The sequence below is a fragment of the Rhinatrema bivittatum genome, chromosome 3 (assembly GCF_901001135.1).
Source record: "Rhinatrema bivittatum chromosome 3, aRhiBiv1.1, whole genome shotgun sequence".
In the NCBI taxonomy this organism is placed as follows: Eukaryota; Metazoa; Chordata; class Amphibia; order Gymnophiona; family Rhinatrematidae; genus Rhinatrema; species Rhinatrema bivittatum.
In genome coordinates, this window is record NC_042617.1 from 89,739,865 (window position 1) to 89,757,527 (window position 17,663).

The following is a 17,663-nucleotide window of genomic DNA, read 5'->3' on the forward strand; positions in this document are numbered from 1 at the left end:
GCTAAATGAAATCCTTGTTACATAACAAATTTTGCTAGTAAAATTAAGAATCTTATTAAATGACAAAAAGAGGGAACAGAATGAAATCCATGAAAGAGTAAATGAAAGATAGACATTGTCTTCATATGGACACTATTCTTAGCTGAACCCCATCAAATACTACACTTACTTATGAGGAACATGTCATATCTTTCTTGCTGTACCACCTTGACTCTTAATCATTTTACTTTGGTTTACTATAAATGTTCACCTATTTAACGATTTGTAAAAATTTTATTTTAAATATACAGTTTATGATATGATATAACAGATACCTACAAACACTTTGCAATATAATAAATGCATTAGAACATAACATGCAAATTTTATCTCATGCATATTCGTCGTGGATTTCCTGAAAACCTAACTGGCTGGGAGTCCCCCAGGATAGGTTTGGGAACCATTGCATTAGAACAATGAGCATACTCTTAACAATAACAATTTGCTTCCCCAGCTCATATAGGGCAAGCCTGATTGTATATATTTACTAGTGAGACAAATACAAAAATAATCTTGAGTATTTGCTCCTCCATAACCTTTTGAGGTATTCCTTTCCCTTTACTTGTCTGTATATTCCTTCCTAATAATAATGTTAGAGAATGTATTTATTAATCTTTTAAATGTATGAAATAAAAGCCCAAAAGAATAGAAATGCACCTTTCTTTGTCTGTCTGTCTCTTTCTTGATTTTTCTCTCATGAATATTAGGTTCAGATACCAAAGCAACCCACCAAAATTAGGTGATTTGTTTGGTGGTAGCGAGCATTTTGACTCCTGCATATCACTAATCTCTATGATCATGCAGTTTCTCCAATGGTAAGTAGTAAGCATGGATCCACCCTTGGGGATTACATGCTTCCTTGCATGTGGTGTCAGATGCTTCCTAGCTTAAACTGAGTATGCCTTGAATTTTGAAGCATTACTAATTACCTTGGTATACATATAACCATCACCCTTTTGCTCCAAATGTTAGAAGAAACTCTGAAATTAAAAAGAAGCACTCCATATAGGTCTATTGAAGAGGCCTGCCTCCTGTGCAAGGAAACCTTGAAAATATTTAAATGTCTCTATCATATCTCCCCTATCCCACCTTTCCTCTAAAGTTTAGATATTGAAGTCTGTTGCCATATGCTTTAGAACGAAAACCACTGACCATTTTAGTAGTCACACTCTGGATATCCTTTCAATGGTGTGGTCTCCAGCACTGTACACAGCAGGGTAGATTTTCAAAAAAAACCGAGCTCCTAAATTAGATGCCTAACAGGATCATTTTGCATGGGAGGAGTTTGGGCAGAGTTAATGGAAATGAGGGTCGTAACACAGCATAATTGGGTGGGAGAGAGTGAGAGAGAGCGATAGAGAGAGAGACTCAGTATAGAGTCATTCTGATACTCTATATATGTACCACTGTCGAGGGGCACTTTGAATCAGGGTGGGTTTCAGAAGGTGGGGGTGGTTTAGGGGGGCATTGTAACAGAAGCATTCTGAGTTATTCATAGTAATATTGACATCACTAAACATTTGAACTCATTATAATGGATTAAAAGTATAACAAGAGGAGTTGATTTAAGATAGGATAAACACTGTGGATCCGTAAAGGCTAGAGAATGGAAATGAAGAAAAGCGTGCATGGAAGTAATTTGTTGGAGTGGCGGTTACTACCCTTAATCAATAAGCCTTCCTACTGTTGATGCAACTCCATCACTGCTCTCTGCTTCAATAGCAGGCGGAAAAGAGAAAAAGGGGAATTGGATTCAGACAGCAATCAACAAGAACCTTGACTTTTATAGTCTGGGGAAACAAATAAGCCATGCCTAGGAAGGCACTTGTCACACCTGTTTTTACATGCTTTTCCTTACCTGATTACCTGATGTACGATTTTTTGTTGTATTTTATGGGGTTGTTTTTATTTTTACCTCATTATATTATGCCATTGCTTTATTTTCCTAATTTGTTTGATGTATATTATACTGTAATTTTATTTGCTTTGACCTTTTTTATGCTTTTCCAGCTTAGCTTTAATTTGTTAGCCTTATTTGATTTTGTGTGTACATTGCTTTGCTTTACAACTGCAATTAATTATGATTAATCAATCAATAATAAACATAAACATAAACTCCTAAATCTGCATACAAAACCATGTTTTCTTCCCCACTCAACCCCAACCCCACCCCAAACCTCCCAAGTTCCGCTCTCCCTCAACCTCCAGCTAACCCAAAACTGCAGGTAAATCAACTTTAATATTAAGACTGATTTAGCAAATCCTGAAAAACAACAGGTCCATTGCCCCTCAGAAGGGAATACCTTCGGGACCGAAGGGGTGGCCCCAGTAACCAAACAACCCAAATATCATTCAAGCCCAACCCCCAGTTACCATAAGATAACCAAGAAACCCATATCCAATCCCCCCACAAAACGTACCCCCCTACCACAACTTTGTCTGACCTCCCAACCATAACCACCTAACCATCTACTTTCATTCCAGCCCCCATTTCCAAACCTCAAGGATGCACCCCCCCAATCAGGATATGACATTGCAAAAATAAAAAGACAGAACACAGAGGAAAGTACCACAGAAAAAAGGCAAATCTGATCTAAGGAGTCCTTTGGGACCTTGTGAATTCTGGAATGTAAGATGAATATAAGGTCACTCCAGATAGTGCTTCTGACACTGCCACTATCATCTTCGAAAGGGTCCTATTAGCAGATTCATTGAAACATTGAGCACCACTGCAAATCACACCCACGTTGCAAGCCTCTGCATGCGGGAGCCATGCCTTATTCATGAGTACCTCAAATAAGCTGTACCAAATTGCCGGAGCATGCTGCACCAAAAAAGTAGATCGAGTAGACATTCAGGTTCCATGTGGCCCATGATGGGGTGAAAAACCAACAGAGTAACCAGACCCATGAATTAACATATTGTCTTGCCAATTTTGCACACCGCTGAGACCATGTGACCAGCAAAGCAATGGAAACTCCTACGAACATAGGTAAAAAAGTACAAACCAGAAAACAAAATAGTACAAAAAATTATAAAATATTTCTGCCAAATAAAAAAGAAGGGGACTTTTCATACAAAACATGATATGAACTTTCACAATAGTGCACCAAGCAAACTTCTGCCGCTGTATCGGTCCTCCCACTGCAGGAAATCAGATTCTCATCGACTTACATTCATGGCAACTGTACTCCATTATTGTTGATATTGAACTGCCATTGCTATAGCCACATTTCAACATCCTTGACCACACCGAAGGATAGCGCTTGTCCTTGTCCAAAAATCTGCAATTGTGCGGGGAATTGTAGGTCATATTTAATTTTGCACTTTTGCAGCTCTTTTTTCAAAGCTGCAAATGCCTGCTGTTTACATTGTAGCTCTGAAGAGAAGTTGGGGAAAAACATGATGCGATTTCTTTGATACCTGACATCTGTCAACTATCTAGTGGCAGTTTATAATTTTTGATGGTCTTGAAAGTAGTACAGTTTAACTGTTGCTGTCCTAGGCCGACCCTCCCTGCAAAGGAGATGGAGCCAAAGCCCTGTGCACCCTATCGATCTTGAAGGAGCTTTTGTTATTTAGTGATGCTAACAAAGTCCATGAGCCATTTTAAAAGAAGGTGCATGAATCACTGCCTTCTGCTCTCTCAGGAATTCCAAGAATTCGGATGTTGCATCACCTCGACCTGTTCTGTGTTGTCCATTTTCTCCTGTAGGAAGGTAATGTTGCATTCTATTTTATTGAATTTAGCACCAGCAGATGTAGCAGTGACCTCAAAGTTTACAATACACTGTTCAGCCTCCTCAATTCTAATAGCGTTATTATGCACCAATTTAACCAATTCCACCACTTTATCCACCATCACATCCATTTGCTTGTCCAATTTATGTGTGATTTTATCCGAGAACTTTTCAAACAGTGAGTGTAAGAAACCTTCATGCTCCGGCAGCTCACCTACCTTCACTTTTGCCCCTGTATCTTCCTCCAAGGCTGACTTCTCGCACCATTTTTTCCTCTTGGTTCTGCTCAAGTGATTTTCTCAACTTAATCACTCTATCAGCCCACATTGGCAATGACTGGATATTGGTGCTTTTAGTCTGCTATATGTTAGAAATTTTTGTAGCAAAAACCCAAAGGATATAATTATGAAATGAATCTGAGTGGGAGCTACCCCATAACCAGAAGTCCTAAGGCTAATTTTTTGAAGAACTGAAATAATTTAAAAAAAAATAATTTGTTTTTGCTTTTATAGAGTTCATGGTCAATACTGTAATGTTATGCTTCTCGGTCATTAAGATCCAAAGGTCAAAAAAGATGACTTTTCAAAAAATAGGAAAATCACCTCCAGGTATCACAATGTGTAAAACAAAAAAGCAGCAGTCATTTGTATGTAGAAACATACAAATGACTACAGAAAAGGACCAAATGGTCCATCCAGTCTGCCCAGCAAGCTTAATTAGTAACTGTTACACCCATGTTTCTCTTGAGGGTACAAACTGTCACTCTATGCAGTTATCCCCCAATTTTTTGATACCCATAAAAATTTCAGCTAGTAACATGTTTTACTTGTTGTGGTTCTGGCCGCGAGTGCCGCAACCAGACCCTCCATGCTCCTGGACCTACTCCCGCTTCTGGAGGCCTGGTTTGCGCCCTGTTCGGTGGCGTCCCCGCAGAGGCTGCGCCGCCGGGAAGCTTCCCATGGACGCCCTGCTCCTAGGCAGGTGCACGCGCGCGCCACTTGGATGCTTTTCTAGGCCGTTTCTCGCCAGCGGTGACTCCGCCCAGTTCCTGACATCAGACACTGCGGCCTTCATAAGCCGGCCGCGGACACTCAGTCTTTGCCTTGCAACAGGTTTACCTCCCGGTTCCCTGTTGCGTCGTGCCCCGGAGTGAGCTGCCTTGCTACTCGCTGCATTCCTGCTTGCCTGCTACAGTACCTGCCTGGTTCCTGCTTGCCGGCTACAGTACCTGCTTGGTTCCTGCTTGCCTGCTATAGTACCTGCCTGGTTCCTGCTTGCTTGCTACAGTACCTGCCTGGTTCCTTCTTGCCTGCTACAGTACCTGCTTGGTTCCTGCTTCCCTGCTACGGTACCTGCTTGGTTCCTGTTTCCCTGCTACGGTACCTGCTAGGTTCCGGCTTGCCTGCTACAGTTCCTGCCTGGTTCCAGTACCCGAGTCCTGCTACAGTTGCTGCCTGGTTCCAGTACCCAAGCCCTGCTACAGTTCCTGCCTGGTTCCAGAACCCGAGCCTTGTTACAGTACTTTCTACTGTCCTAGTCTGGTTCCAGTTCCCAGTCCTGATCATCAACTCGCCTAAGTCCCAGCGGCTGGGCCCCTTCGGGCTCCTCCCGGGGGAGCTTCAGCTTCCTAGGGTGAAGCCGCCTAAGTCCCAGCGGTTGGGCTCCTACGGGCTCCTCCTGGGGGAGTACCAGCTTCCAGGGTGAAGAGCACCTCTACGTCCTGCCTGAACATCTGCCTCCCGGCCTGCCACATACTAGAGACATTGACCATCTTTCCCAGTCTCCTGCAGGTCGGCCCAAGGGTCCACTAAACTGAGCGCCCATAACATTACTGGGTGATGAGCTTTCTTGAAAATTCAGACAGTGCTGCTTGACGTGCTTTGCTCATGGGCTTGGTCGTAGAAGCAGTCCTGTGCATTTTCCCTTGTGTCTGCGTATCAGTACACTGTATGTAGCCAGGTTGGGGGGTGTAGGGATCTGTCTGCTACAAGACACTGCCAGCTACCCTTGCATCTTACTGGTGATCCTAAGTCAGGGAAAATACAATGTGTATTCTCCTCAGAAATAGACTTTTATTTATCAGATTTGGTATGACATAGCATAGAAAATGACAATTCCTATCTCTAACGTCCTGGCCACTAAGCACCAGTTTTCCCTAAAAAAAAAAAAAAAAGTTCTGTATCATGGGTAATAAGAATACATGCCCTAAATTTTAGCTTGCTTAAGATACTAATACTTATGGCTAACTTGCTTACCCCTGATTCCAACTTTCAGGCGATACCTCTGTTCACCTCTGAAGCAGGTTTGAGCTGGAGAGTGTGGGCAGGGGAGAGGCTTGTTTCTTGGACTTTGTGCTGGCAGAGCGTGCAGACTGTGTAGGAAGGAGGCTAGCTTCTGGCCCTGGTGCTTGCCAGCTGTCTGGGCTGATTCTCACCCTTGACCATCTATGACGCCGTGTCACTCCCCACACCTGAGCCCGGGTGTCCTTTCTCTGATCACCTGGCTGCACCTAGTCTTCTCCCTTCTTAATAGCAGGGAGATCTGGTCAGCCTCGGACCCTCCTTTTGCTTCTAGGGACACCTCAGCACAGGATCTCACTCTCAGGGTTCCTCCCCAGGTTTGCGTTCAAGATTTGTGCCTCCTTTTCTTTCTTTCAGGGCTGCTCTCCTCCAGGGGGTTCTTTTCTTTTTTTTTTCTTTCCTTTCTTGTTTTTTCTTCCTTGCCCCCTGTCTTATACTTCCCAGCTGATTAAAATGTATAACCTCATGGAGGGTGGAGACTCTTGTCGCATTGCAGATCTTTTCCCCCCTTCCCATTCCTTCGGGGGGAGAACTACCACATCTGAATGCCAAGCTGTGTGTCAGAGTGTTAGCATTGTCTCAGGCTGCCCCCCTTCTTCCTTACAAGGTGAGGGTCTTCATACACGTCTGCACTCTGCTTGCTTGTCCCTGACACTTGCTTAGGATCTTAGTTGTATTGTCTCTTCTGTCTGGTTTCTTTATTTACACATAAATTGACAAACAGGGACATCTGATAAGGTATCCTGATACGGTATCCTTCTCTGCATTCGGACAAGGCCTCTAGTTTCCACTAATGCAATGCAGTTTAACGGTCACCTGGGTAAGATTCCTTCTCTTGCTATAACAGCATCTGGGTCTGTCAAATTTGGCCTGTACATGGCAATTATAATTCATAATTGGTGCATCATTGGTAAACAGGAGATATTGCCCTACAACACCAGACCGTAAAAGTCAGCGCCCTCTTGGTTGTTGTCTGAATCCAATTCCCCTTGTATCCCAGATGCTGAAGTGGGGAGCAGTGTTTCAGTTGCATTTAAAACAACTCTATATTCCCCACCACATGAGAAAAATTAATGATGTAGGAAGAGGAAGGTTTCATACATCATCTGCAACATGCCACCACGGCCTTGTGTACAGAATATTTATAATAGTAATCATGAACCAACCTCCCTCCTACCTGTGATTTTTGTATTTTTTTTTTTGTTGTTTTTTTATAGCATTTTTATGTGAAGACAAGTCTTTCATGTGAAAAAATTTTTGTGTTGTGCTTGTATATAAAAAAACAGCTGTACCGCTCAGCCTGTCTGAATTAATTTAAACATTTAGACTCCATCAATATTTCATATAACGCTGCTGATGCTTCAACCAAGTTCATAACCTGTCATTCGGGCTTGATGAGAAATTCCGAGTCAGCGTGAACTTCGCGTTCATTCCTCCCAACGTTTTGATATGACAGGTTATGAACTTGATTGGAAGTGGAGGAGGCTGCTGCTGCCGCTAGTTCAGGGGGCAGCAGGCAAGAATGGTCAATATCCAGGCAAGAGTCAGAGGGAGACTCCAAGCAAGAATAATCAGGGTCCAGAATAGGGTCAAAGTCCTGTGACCTGGCACGCACGCGCCTAGAGACTCTCTGGCACGCACGCGCCTAGAGACTCTCTGAAGGGGCGTGATGATGGTGGCGTCCTGCTACGGAGCAAGCACCCAGTGGATTCTGCCACAGGAGAGAGAAATTGGCAGATCAGCAGTGTCGAGTGGTTGCCACAGCTTGCATGGCCTAGCTGTGAAACATAACGCTGTAGTTCCCAGCCTCCTTCTTAATTCCACTTTTATGAATAGGATCCACATCTGCCCTTTTTTATTCCTCCGGGACTACTCCAGACTGTAAAGAAGCATTGAAAAGGTCAGCCAGCAGAGCTGCCTGGGCATCTCTAAGTTCCCTTAATACCCTTGAATGTACCTTATCTGGCCCCATCACCTTATCTACTTCAAGTTTAGTTAGCTCCTCACGAACACTGTTCTGAAAATTGATTGAGGTTTACCTCACTTTCAGTCTTATTTCTGTTTGTTTTATGAGGTCCTGATCTAGGCCCTTCCACTGTGAGCACCAATAAGAAATATTTTTGCTTTTTTTCTTATCAGCCTCTACATATTCCTCCCCTTCACCTTTGAGTCTCACAATTCCACTTTTGCCCTTCCTTGTATCACTAACATATCTAAAAAAAAATTATTTTCCCTCCATTTTGCCGTGTTTGCTATTTTTCTTCTATTTGAATTTTTCATTCCTTACTTCTTTTTAGCTTCTCTTAATTTTTCCATATATTGTCGCCTGTCTTCCTCTTTCTGTGATCTCTTGTAATTTATGAATGCTAACCTTTTCTCCCTTACTTTTTCTGCTATTTTTTCAGAAAACCATAACAGCCTCTTTTTCTCTTCCTTTTATTTACTTTCCTAACAAAACGATTAGTTGCCCTTATATCTCCTTTTAGTTTTGCCCACTGCCCTTCTATTTCTCCTAGATTTTTCTATCCAGCTAATGACTCTTTGAAGTACTCTCCCATTTTAAGAAAGTTAGTTTTTCTGAAGTCTAGGACCTTCGTCTTAGAATGAACTGTCATCCCTTGCATCCTAATATTGAACTACACCATCCGGTGGTCGTTGGATTCCAGATGATCATCCACTACAACAGGGATGGTGAACTCCAGTCCTCAAGGGCCACAAACAGGCCAGATTTTCAGGATAACTATAATGAATATGCATGAGATAGTTTTGCATACATTGGAGGCAGAACATGCAGCATGCAGAATGTTGGGAATTATTAGAAAGGGAATGGTGAATAAAACGGAAAATGTCATAATGCCTCTGTATCGCTCTATGGTGAGACCCCACCTTGAATACTGTGTACAATTCTGGTCACCGCATCTCAAAAAAGATATAATTGCGATGGAGAAGGTACAGAGAAGGGCGACCAAAATGATAAGAGGAATGGAACAGCTCTCCTATGAGGAAAGACTAAAGAGGTTAGGACTTTTCAGCTTGGAGAAGAGACGGCTGAGGGAGGGATATGATAGAGGTGTTTAAAATCATGAGTGGTCTAGAACAGGTAGATGTGAATTGGTTATTTAGTCTTTCAGATAATAGAAAGACTAGGGGGCACTCCATGAAGTTAGCTTGTGGCACATTTAAAACTAGTCAGAGAAAGTTCTTCTTCACTCAATGCACAATTAAACTCTGAAATTTGTTGCCAGAGGACGTGGTTAGTTCAGTTAGTATAACTGTGTTTAAAAAAGGATTGGATAAGTTCTTCAAGGAGAAGTCCATTACCTGCTATTAATTAAGTTGACTTAGAAAATAGCCACTGCTATTACTAGCATCAGTAGCATGGAATAGACTTAGTTTTTGGGTACTTGCCAGGTTCTTATGGCTTGGATTGGCCACTGTTGGAAACAGGATGCTGAGCTTGATGGACCCTTGGTCTGACGCAGTATGGCATGTTCTTATGTTCAGCTCTATCTCATGTATATTAAGAACATAAGAACATAAGAACATGCCATACTGGGTCAGACCAAGGGTCCATCAAGCCCAGCATCCTGTTTCCAATAGTGGCCAATCCAGGCCATAAGAACCTGGCAAGTACCCAAAAACTAAGTCTATTCCATATTACCATTCTAATGGCAGTGGCTATTCTCTAGGTGAACTTAATAGCAGGTAATGGACTTCTCCTCCAAGAACTTATCCAATCCTTTTTTAAACACCGCTAAACTAACTGCACTAACCACATCCTCTGGCAACAAATTCCAGAGTTTAATTGTGCATTGAGTAAAAAAGAACTTTCTCCGATTAGTTTTAAATGTGCCCCATGCTAACTTCATGGAGTGCCCCCTAGTCTTTCTACTATCCGAAAGAGTAAATAACCGATTCACATCTACCCGTTCTAGACCTCTCATAATTTTTAAACATCTCTATCATATCCCTCCCTCAGCCGTCTCTTCATTGTGGATATCCTGAAACCCGGGTCTGTTTGTGGCCCTCGAGGACCGGAGTTTGCCACCTGTGCACTACAACATCAGAACTACTATCCTCATTGGTAAGCACCAGGTCCAGTATCATTCTCTTTTGTCTTGGTTCCGTTACTAATTGACACAACAGTTTTGCTTGCTGAGAAACCAGGATCTCCCTGCTTCTAGAAGATACTGCAGCTGGGATGTCCCAATCAACATTTGGCAGATTAAAATCCCCTAGCAGTAGCACCTCCCCTTTAACAGCAATCCTGTGAATATCCTCCATTAAATCTCTGTCCATTTCCTCTGTCTGTGATGGACATCTGTATATTACACCAATATAAACAGATGTTCCATTCCCTCTTTCCAGATTAACCCACAGTGCCTCCTCCTTACCTTATAAACCCAGCAAATCTATTGCTGTAATATTCTCCTTTATATATAATGCCATGCCTCCTCCCTTCCTTCCTATCCAGCCCTTCCTGAATATATTGTAGCCCAGTATAACTATAAGCTACTCATATTTTCCATGTACCAAGTCTCCGTGACAGCCACTACATCTAAATCAGCTTCTTCCATGACTGCCTCTAGATCTAGGACTTTATTTTCCATACTATCAGCATTAGTGGCCAGAGCTTTCCAAATATTGCCCTTTTTCCCATATTTCCCATTTTTATATATGAGTATTTCATGTTTTACTTACGTTTGGGTTTTGTTCACCCATCCCCAATGATTCTAGTTTAAAGCCTAGTCCTTCTATTATCTGAGAGAGTAAATAACCGATTTACATTAAACTGTTAGTCCTTTTTCATATCCCCCCCCCCCCCCCCCCACCCCCTCAGTCGTCTCTTCTCCAAACTGAACAACCCTAACTTCCTTAGCCTTTTTTCATTAGGGAGCCATTCCATGCCCCTTAACATTTTGGTCGCCCTTCTCTGCACTTTTTCCAACTATATCTTTTTTGAGATGTGGTGACCAGAGTTGCACACAGTATTCAAGGTGCGGTCTCACCATGAAGCGATACAGAGGCATTATGACATCCTGTGTTTATTTGCCATCCCCTTCCTAATAATTCCCAACATTCTGTTTGCTTTTTTGACCGCCACAGCACACTGAGCTGATGATTTCAATGTATTATCCACTATGACGCTTAGATCTCTTTCCTGGTTGGTAACTCCTAAGATAGAACCTAACATTGTGTAACTACAACAAAGGTTATTTTTCCCTATATGTTTTACCTTGCACTGGTCCACATTAAATTTCATCTGCCATTTGGAAGCCCAGTCTTCTAGTTTCACAAGGTTTTTCTGCAATTTATCACAATTCACTTGTGATTTAACTACTCTGCATAATTTTGGGTCATCCACAAATTTGATCACCTCACTTGTCATAACCCTTTCCAGATCATTTATAAATATATTATAAATACATTAAAAAGCACTGGTCCAAATACAGATCCCTGAGGCACTTCACTGTTTACCTTTTTCCACTGTGAAAACAGACCATTTAATCCTATTCTCTGTTTCCTGTCTTTTAACCAGTTTGCAATCCACAAAAGGACATTGCCTCCTATCTCATGACTTTTTAGTTTTCATAGAAGCCTCTCTTGAGGGACTTTGTCGAATGCCTTCTGAAAATCTAAATACACCACATCTACCGGTTCACCTTTGTCCACATGTTTATTCACCCCTTCAAAAAAAATATAGGAGATTTGTGAGGCAAAGACTTCCCATGGGTAAATCCATGCTGGCTGTGTCCCATTAAACCATGTGCATCTAAATGTTTTGTGATTGTATTCTTTATAACAGTTTCCACGATTTTTCCCGGTACTGAAGTCAGGCTCACCGGTCTATAGTTTCCTGGATCACCCCTGGAGCTTTTCCCATGCTTCAGTAACCACCAAAATCAATATAGCCCTGGATGAAATTCAATACCCATAGAACAACACAAAGAATTCCATAGAACATCACAAAGAATTCCCCAAAGAATTCTTCAACTTTAACTCCTTGGCAGCCCAAAAGTACAAAATGCAATTCCCAACCTCCTGACAGTCTTAAAAGCTATACACAACCCCACACAGAAGTTATCTGCCTCTGCCTATATTAGGCTATGTATATTGTATTTCTTTGTTTAACCCCATATATTCATTTCCAAGTTATTCTTCCTGTTCTCTGTAAGACATTTGCTTGTCACTGTTATTGTTCAAAATGTAAACCGAATTGATCAGTAATTCTGTTATTGGAAAGTCGGTATAGAAAAGTTCTAAATAAAAATAAATAAATAAAATGAAATGCACAAGGGTTTCTCAAGAGCTTAGAAACTCATTGACTATTTAAACACAGACGTTAATTACAATCTATCAAGGCACAGGTATGGATGCCCTCCCTTCATTGCCATCTCAACCTGTGTGTGTCAACTTGAGGATATATTATCAGCCCAAACATTCAAGGGTATGCAAACTTTTAAACAGGACCATTTTATTATTTCCCTTATTGCTATGGTTTGTTTAATGATTATATTATTCTGTGATGCATAATATTTTTAATTAGAAACACATTAAAAATAACAGACATGTTTTGTCTGATCACTCATGTTTTCTTAAAATGCTATACATCTTACAAATTCTAAACTTATGAGCACAATTGTATGTACATGAGTTTAGTTGCATATCGAGTGGGCACTTTTGTAAAAGGCTAATTTTGGGGTAAAACATGGTTTTACAAATAGAAGTCCCTTTTGAAAATAACCCTCGAGAACAATTCATCCAAACTGTTTTTGGCATTTGGAGAGCAAATAGTTGGAAAATGTGAATCACAACTGTAAAACGTGAAAGAATACATTTGTTGCAGCTTGGAAAACAATATTTAGAACACACAGAAGGAGCCACTATATGCACTCCATTAACACCCTTCATACTGACTATAGATCTGCCTACTAATACCAATTATATCAAATATATGCAAACATTTTATTCACCTCTTGGAGTCCTTAGACCCAAATATATTTACTTCTGTTTGAGACTGGTATAAGATGAGAGCAGAGTGCTGTCACAGCTACTCAACAACTATGGCTTCCCATGAGAAGGATTTTGGCACTTTCAAAACCTTTTTACATGAAAAATAGAAAGCCTATTATTAAATTAACACTAGATAATGTTGCCCATATTAGAACTGCTTTGAATAGACCAGTGTTATTTTTCCCACCAAGGACTGCTGTGCTAGCCTTTTAAAATCCATTTAGGATTATCCTAATGCCTTCTTTAGCTTAAACAAAATTCACAACATCTTTTATCCTAATCTAACTCTGTATTACTATTTCCTTGTATTCGCAACATGCTCATTATTCCACACCTCATATACACATTGGCACACTATACACTGCATATAAGCATTCAAACCCTTTTCCATGTATCTACCTCTACATTATGTATCTATACAACTTTGAATCGCAAGAACTGTATCTAATAACATACTGCTCAGCTACATTAGCAAGCAGTAATCATATTAATAACTCAGAAAATTAGGTATCACTTTTGCATATAATCATATCTGTCACACAACCTTCTTCATCATGTTTCACTTGCACCGCTACATTTCACTTTCATTTACAGATTACCATTCATATCTATACTTGTATATACAGCATTACTCAAAATATGTCATCTGAAATCTATCTAAACAAGGAAACCTTCCCTCATCAAATAGATTATATAAACTGTCTACCAGATCTCATACACAGGTTCATAAATTCCCTTTGAACCAGTTTATACATCATATAATCATAGGTCCAGGTCAGAACTTTTTAAAATAAATCTTTTTATGTTATGCAAGTCTTTTAGTAATAGAAGTTTGGGAATACCATATATACTCATGTATAGGTCGATAAATTTATGTAAAAAAAAAAAGCACAAAAAAGCTGGCTTGACTTATACATGCGTATTATAGTACTTGTGCAGAGCCCCCACCCTCCTGACCCCCCCAAAACTCACCAAAGGTTCCCAGTGGTCCAGCAGAGGGCCCAGGAACGATCTCTCGCTCCCGGGCCATCGGCTGTCAGTAGTTAAAATGGTGCCGGCAGCCCTTTGCCCATAACATTTGACAGGGGTTACCTGTGCCATTGGCCTGCCCTTGTCACATGATAGGGACTGTCCATTGCTCCTACCATGTAACAGGGGCTGGCCAATGGCACCAACAGCCCCGGTCACATGGGTAAGGGCAAAGGGCTGCTGGCACCATTTTGATTAATGGCAACTGACGGCCGGGAGCAGGAAATCGCTCCTGGGCTCCCTGCTGGACCACCAGGATTTTTGGTGAGTTTTGGAAGGGTTGGGGTTAGGAGGGTGGAGGGCTATGCACAAGTACTATAATGTGTGTATAAGTTGAGCCTGCTTTTTTGTGCCGTTTTTCTGGCATAAATTTCTCAACTTATACACAAGTATATATGGAAATTCTAAAATTGAAAAAAAAAATCAATCTCTGAATACTTCTGTTTGGGAGGATTAATTCTTGACATCAATTACATATATAAAATCTCCAGTCATCATCATGAATGTTCAACAAGGGCTGAATTTTGAAAAACTGTATCAGGATAGTGGAATGGTAATGGAGATCCAAGATGGCCGAGCTAGCTCTGAATGCTTAAGCCTGTCCTCTTTTCTTCCTTACCTTTTTTTTTCCTTTTTGTGATTTATGCCTCACTCGGGATGAAAATGTAGGGCCAGAGAACAGGGTGCCTCAGCTCCTTTTCATTTGAGCCCTATCATTAGAACTATGAACTTGCACTTTCAGCAAGGGGTCAGCATTCTGGGAGTTGGATTGCTGGAGGTGTTTCAGGAGGAAGAAGGACTCAAGCCCTTCCCTGATTCATTGATATCTCTGTCCCTTGTGGAACGGCAAGCTCCTCTGAATGCTGCTTGGGCAATGGAACCAGAGATAACGGCAGAGGCTGCAGATCATGCTGAAATTGCGCCAGAGCTGTTTTACACTCTCAGCGACACAGAGGGAATTTCTGAGGGAGTGACTCAAAAAAAGCATGGAGGAGATCCAGCACATCTAGAGACTCTACTGCCAATACACTGTTATGGTAAGACCTGATACCATTACTCTGGAAACGATCTGGGAAGCTATTAAATCCCTCAACAATAATATTTCTTCATAAATGAATCCTTTGGTGAATGGCTTAAATGTTATGGTGAGAACATTGAAAAATGAAAGTAAATTTACTAAATATATCTGAGAATTTAAAGGTGGAGGTAGAAAGTTCCTCAGCTCTTCAGCAAGCACTGCTTATTGAAAATCAAACACTTTTGAATCATTTGGAATTATTGGAGAATCAAATTGGGAGGAAATCCTTATGTTTTATTAACTTTCCGAAAGATCGTCTTATATCCCCTAAAGAGATGTGAAGGAATATTTGTTGGAAATTTAAAAAATTCCTGAACAAACCTTACCCTTGGTTTCAAGGGTGTATTATCTTCAACTTTATAAGGAACTCCCACCAAAAGGAGGAAATATGCAGGGTTTGACACCAATTAAAGAAACCAGTTTGAATCTTACAGTTCTTGAGACATCAGAGACTGAATTGGTTATTCCAGCAACCCTTATTGGCACATTTCTTTTGGAGTCAGACCGAGACTAGGTGCTGAAGCTTCTTTCTGCCATTGTTTGCAAACTTTCCTAAATTTATAAGTTTGGGTCTATCCGGATCTCGCTAGACAGACACAAAAGAAGAGATAGCAATTTTTGATATTGAGGCCTAGAGTGTTAGCTTTAGGGGCTTTCTTCATTCTTAAACTTCCATGTAAATGTATCATAAAAAATCAGAATGTCTTATGTTTTCTTCCAACCTTCTCAACTTTCTACTTTTCTCAGCGATAGAGCTTCAATGTTGTCAGTATCCTCTCCGTTGTCTATTGAGTTTGTACTTTCAGATATGCACCATTCATTATGTAGAAATAGCTCCTTCTATGCTAGCTATTGCTTATTAGAATTTATTTTCTTTTTCCTAAGGCTGCGTTTAGGATCTCCTGTATTGAGGACTAAGTTTGTGACTTAGGTTTTGGGGTTTTTTTTTTATTTCCTTAGACTTTGTGTGTGTGTGTGTGTGTATATATATATATATATATATATATCTTTTTTTTTGCCTAAATGCCTCTTTCTTTACCATTTCAAGTGGATTCTTGATGTACAATGAAAATTCAATAAAGAAAAAAAAAAGAAAACCTGTATCAGGAATACCAACTCCAAGCAATAGAAGACCGAATATTGCTGCTGAATGTTTGCTTCCTTGTGCAGTCTCTCTGTCAATCACTAGTTAAGAACTAGAGGCTGATATTCAAATAATTTAACCAGATAACTTTTTGAGTTACCCAGACAAACACCGATTTTTAAATATCCCACCCCACCAAATAGATACATTTTAACTGGGTCATTACATGGCTAAATTTTATCTTGCTAAAAAGAGGTAGAGCAGGGGGCATTCTAGAAGTGTGGCTAAAATTTATCTGGCTAGTGCCAATATTCAATGTTTACCAGACAAACTTAGCCAGGTAAGTCTGTGGGGCACTTGAGCAGTCAATGGCTTGGTTACAACCAAAGTAAACCACACAGGAACTCTGGCTGTGCTTAAAGTGTCTCTATTTACAGTGGTCTTGAATACACACAAATGGCAGCAACAACAAACAGACTCCTTGAACTCAGGCAGTCTCTAAGCTGTAAGTACAAGCAGTTTACCACCCTTACAGATAAGTACTAGTAGGTATACTGGAACTCCATAAGCTCTATGGGGCCCGTCTACCTTGTCTAGGCCCTCAGGTTTTATGCTCAGGGGTTTGACTCCTCCCTCCTCCCAGGATACCTTGGGGAGCCCAAGCTTACAACGGACCAGACATTATATCTGAGCCTGATCCTTTAAGGTAGATTGAGGAAGACGCCTATACACTCCCTCATAGCCCCCCCCCCCCCCCCCCCCAAGCTCATCCTTGCCAGGATGAACGTCCCTCTGCACAAGGGAGATTTCCCTTCACAGAGTATCAGCTGCAGAGTACTATCTGTCATGTAACATTAGCTTCCAGCTAATGTAGGCCAGTGGACATCTTTGTCCCACTTTCTTCTGGGCTAATACAGCCTTTTTGGCTACTTCTGACCCGCAGATCTTCTCTGGTACTCTCTTCTGCCATAGCCTTGTGAGCAGTTCAGTCTCCCTATGCGGGAGTGGCACCCAGGTGATTACCTTGTCTCTCCAGGCCTGTGGATGGACCTTCCCCTTCCCCAAGGTGTAGTTGTTCTGACGGCATTGCCACCGGGGCTTATGAGGTTTAGCTTCCTTATGAACGAGGTCCAGATTCTTCCATGGAACAGGCTTTGTATGCTGATCCAAAAGGGCTTTGAAATTCAGGCAATCCCGCTCGATAATCACATGGTAGGGTAACTAGGGAAGTACTCAGATTTCCGTTATCCCTTGACTGGCTGGGGTCTTCAGGTGTACCCGGCTGGTGGGATATCATTGCTGGTCCCCATGAAGACATGACAAGGTCACTACTTTTCCAGCTTCAAATGGAATCCGCTTCAGCAAATCACTTCACACCA

The 17,663-nt window shown here is 41.3% G+C and overlaps 1 protein-coding gene across 1 annotated transcript in view; it reads left to right on the forward strand.

Annotated features, from left to right (window-relative positions):
* The window catches only part of EML6 (EMAP like 6), an 815,949-nt gene that overhangs the window by 579,997 nt on the left and 218,289 nt on the right, over nucleotides 1-17,663 (forward strand). The window lies entirely within an intron of this gene.